Consider the following 4,535-nt stretch of genomic DNA (forward strand, 5'->3'; position numbering starts at 1 on the left):
AAAGTGGGATAACTTCTTCATCCAAGCTGCTATGAGATTTATTCAACTTCCTGGTGATTCTCCAGCACTTTATGTATCCAAATCAAGCTTCTCACAAAGTGATTCATCCTGTTTTGATTGGAACGACGAAGAAGCTGTGCCTTTCCCAAACTGGGAAACTGGAATAAATGGGAAACTGGAATAACCTGATTTGAAAGTGGGGTCACTTCTTCTTGCCAACTCCTATGAGATTTATTAAACTTCCTGGTGATTCTCCACCACTTTATGTATCCAAATCAATCTGCTCACAAAGAGATTCATCCAGGTTTGATTGGAACGACGAATAAGCTGTGCTATTCCCAAACTGGGAAACTGGAATCACCTGATTTGAAAGTGGGATAACTTCTTCATCCCAACTCCTATGAGATTTATTCAACTTCCTGGTGATTCTCCACCACTTTATGTATCCAAATCAAGCTTCTCACAAAGTGATTCATCCTGGTTTGATTGGAACGACGAATAAGCTGCCCTATTCCCAAACTGGGAAACTGGAATCACCTGATTTGAAAGTGGTATAACTTCTTCATCCCAACTCCTATGAGATTTATTCAACTTCCTGGTTATTCTCCACCACTTTATGTATCCAAATCAAGCTTCTCACAAAGTGATTCTGTAACGACCCGGTTTTCTTAACCAGAATTGGTTTGATTTTCCCTTTAATTAATTTGGATTGAACCAAACCATTTTCCTAAACCAAGCCTTATATATAATCGTATATATCTTTTTCCCCTAATAGAAAAGCCCTAGCCGTATTCCTATGCAGCCATCTCCATCATCTTGTTCCTTGATCTCTCCTTATTTCATTTGCTTCTCTTCTTCTCTTTAATCATTGGTCATGAGCTCGAGCGTTTTGGCAACGGAGAAGACGTGATGCTGTCACCATTGCAGTCATAACCAGCCTTCGCCGTTCAGCGCTCGGAGTGGTCCACCGGAGGATTGTTCTTAACAAGTCACCACCGGATCAATCGTAGATGATGTCCATGGAATCACCCCTTGTTCACATTGGTGTATGTGGTGAACGGTGACGCGGAGGAGAAGACGCTTTCATGAATCGGAGCCGCCTTCCTCACCACCACCGCTTGTGGATCTGTACCACCGTGAGCTGTGCGTCAGCGGTGGTGTAGTCATGTCGTCGGAGTTGCGGCTCCGTCAAGACCAAGTGGTCTCAAGGTTTTAAGCGATGCCTTGCTCGTTTCTTGCGCAAGAAAGCCATCATTGAACCTTAGGTTTGATCACCTTCCTCACGTTCTTTTAAATGTCACGTGACATACCAATTTATGTGCCAATTATTATTTTTTTTGTTAATTCTTTGTTGTATTTATTTGTCTCTTATTTTGATGTGGTGCATCGTTGGCGAGATCGAGATCCACGGTGAAACCTTAGCTTTCTTGCTGATCGAGTCATCTCGTTTATTGTCGGATATTTTTCTGGCTTTCCGTTATGGCTAAGGTGAGGGCTATCCCATTAAATCCCGAGCTAGTTTAGTACTACTATTATGGAAAGTTTAGTTTCGAAACATGATCTGTCTCTGTGAATTGAGTCTGTTTGAGAGTCTTGTTTGTTTATTATTACTATTGATTGTTAAACCGGAAATAGGATAATAGAGGATTCAACAGTTGACTGAATTGAATGAATTAAACTGTTATTTATATATGTATATACATAAGTCTGTTATGAGATTGCGGGGCACAAAGATGTTGTGCTAACGGCGCATTGTATGGAGATTGCGGGACACAGAGACGTTTGTGTTAGCGGCACATTGTATGGAGATTGCGGGGCATATGGACGTCTATGCTAGCAGCGCATTGTATGAGGGATTGCGGGGTACAAAGACGTTTGTACTAGCGGCGCATAGGTGATTGCGGGGTACAAGGATGGACTCTTGTACTAGCGGCGCATAGAGTTATATATTTATATCCGTATAAGGAGAATGCGGGGTGTGTGATCTAGTTATGCACTATCAGCGCATTTGATGTTTTATGTGGTGTATTAGACACCGTGTTTGTTTCATGCTAGAGCTAGGCCTACATAGTCGTAGTGCTATGTACTGAGTCAGTGGTTTGTGGTCTAGCATCCCACACCTCACGGAGTAACTCCCCTGTTACTCACCCCTCTTTCTTCCCCTTTCAGGTGAGACCGACAGGCAGGAGTGATTGCTATCGGATTGGTGCTTTGGGAGTTTTATTTCTTTAATTTTCAGACTTGCGGTTTTTATGACTTTATCGATATTTTCGGGTTTTATTATATTATTTGAATTTACGACTTTGGAGTTGATTTTAGAGAAGTAATAAATGGAGATTTTGGACTTTGTATTTATTTATTTTATTTTGGAAATTAAGGGTGTTACAATTTGGTATCAGAGCGGGGTTCCGTCCCGGTTCTGACCCGGGATGGCGATTTATGGGACTCGGATTTCAACAATTTTCAATGTTTCGGGATTGGGAATTTTGTCAAAAAAAAAAATAACAACCTTTTGTCCAGCATCTCTCGGTTAGTTGTTAGCATTTTTTTTTACACTTTTATTTTTTCAGGAGAAGACCAAGTTCAGTTCGTTAATTTCCATTGTTTGTTTTTATCTCTTGTTATTATTTCTTTCGTAGCCGTTGAAGTTCTTCTCGGGTTCCGTCTTGGAATTCGGGACGAATTCCGGTTAAGTGGGGAAGAATTGTAACGACCCGGTTTTCTTAACCAGAATTGGTTTGATTTTCCCTTTAATTAATTTGGATTGAACCAAACCATTTTCCTAAACCAAGCCTTATATATAATCGTATATATCTTTTTCCCCTAATAGAAAAGCCCTAGCCGTATTCCTATGCAGCCATCTCCATCATCTTGTTCCTTGATCTCTCCTTATTTCATTTGCTTCTCTTCTTCTCTTTAATCATTGGTCATGAGCTCGAGCGTTTTGGCAACGGAGAAGACGTGATGCTGTCACCATTGCAGTCATAACCAGCCTTCGCCGTTCAGCGCTCGGAGTGGTCCACCGGAGGATTGTTCTTAACAAGTCACCACCGGATCAATCGTAGATGATGTCCATGGAATCACCCCTTGTTCACATTGGTGTATGTGGTGCACGGTGACGCGGAGGAGAAGAAGCTTTCATGAATCGGAGCCGCCTTCCTCACCACCACCGCTTGTGGATCTGTACCACCGTGAGCTGTGCGTCAGCGGTGGTGTAGTCATGTCGTCGGAGTTGCGGCTCCGTCAAGACCAAGTGGTCTCAAGGTTTTAAGCGATGCCTTGCTCGTTTCTTGCGCAAGAAAGCCATCATTGAACCTTAGGTTTGATCACCTTCCTCACGTTCTTTTAAATGTCACGTGACATACCAATTTATGTGCCAATTGTTATTTTTTTTGTTAATTCTTTGTTGTATTTATTTGTCTCTTATTTTGATGTGGTGCATCGTTGGCGAGATCGAGATCCACGGTGAAACCTTAGCTTTCTTGCTGATCGAGTCATCTCGTTTATTGTCGGATCTTTTTCTGGCTTTCCGTTATGGCTAAGGTGAGGGCTATCCCATTAAATCCCGAGCTAGTTTAGTACTACTATTATGGAAAGTTTAGTTTCGAAACATGATCCGTATCTGTGAATTGAGTCTGTTTGAGAGTCTTGTTTGTTTATTATTACTATTGATTGTTAAACCGGAAATAGGATAATAGAGGATTCAACGGTTGACTGAATTGAATGAATTAAACTGTTATTTATATATGTATATACATAAGTCTGTTATGAGATTGCGGGGCACAAAGATGTTGTGCTAACGGCACATTGTATGGAGATTGCGGGACACAGAGACGTTTGTGTTAGCGGCGCATTGTATGGAGATTGCGGGGCATATGGACGTCTATGCTAGCGGCGCATTGTATGAGGGATTGCGGGGTACAAAGACGTTTGTACTAGCGGCGCATAGGTGATTGCGGGGTACAAGGATGGACTCTTGTACTAGCGGCGCATAGAGTTATATATTTATATCCGTATAAGGAGAATGCGGGGTGTGTGATCTAGTTATGCACTATCAGCGCATTTGATGTTTTATGTGGTGTATTAGACACCGTGTTTGTTTCATGCTAGAGCTAGGCCTACATAGTCGTAGTGCTATGTACTGAGTCAGTGGTTTGTGGTCTAGCATCCCACAACTCACGGAGTAACTCCCCTGTTACTCACCCCTCTTTCTTCCCCCTTTCAGGTGAGACCGACAGGCAGGAGTGATTGCTATCGGATTGGTGCTTTGGGAGTTTTATTTCTTTAATTTTCAGACTTGCGGTTTTTATGACTTTATCGATATTTTCGGGTTTTATTATATTATTTGAATTTACGACTTTGGAGTTGATTTTAGAGAAGTAATAAATGGAGATTTTGGACTTTGTATTTATTTATTTTATTTTGGAAATAAGGGTGTTACAATTTGGTATCAGAGCGGGGTTCCGTCCCGGTTCTGACCCGGGATGGCGATTTATGGGACTCGGATTTCAACAATTTTCAATGTTTCGGGATTG

The 4,535-nt window shown here is 41.7% G+C and overlaps 1 long non-coding RNA gene across 1 annotated transcript; it reads left to right on the forward strand.

Moving 5' to 3' along the window:
* Window positions 1–514: 514 nt before the first annotated feature.
* LOC117131560 lies at window positions 515–2,344 on the forward strand. Its single transcript, XR_004454687.1, has 2 exons — window positions 515–1,488; window positions 2,170–2,344. It is a non-coding gene; the product is annotated as an uncharacterized LOC117131560 (long non-coding RNA).
* Window positions 2,345–4,535: the final 2,191 nt, after the last annotated feature.

Source organism: Brassica rapa, unplaced genomic scaffold, assembly GCF_000309985.2.
Source record: "Brassica rapa cultivar Chiifu-401-42 unplaced genomic scaffold, CAAS_Brap_v3.01 Scaffold1042, whole genome shotgun sequence".
NCBI classification, from domain to species: Eukaryota; Viridiplantae; Streptophyta; class Magnoliopsida; order Brassicales; family Brassicaceae; genus Brassica; species Brassica rapa.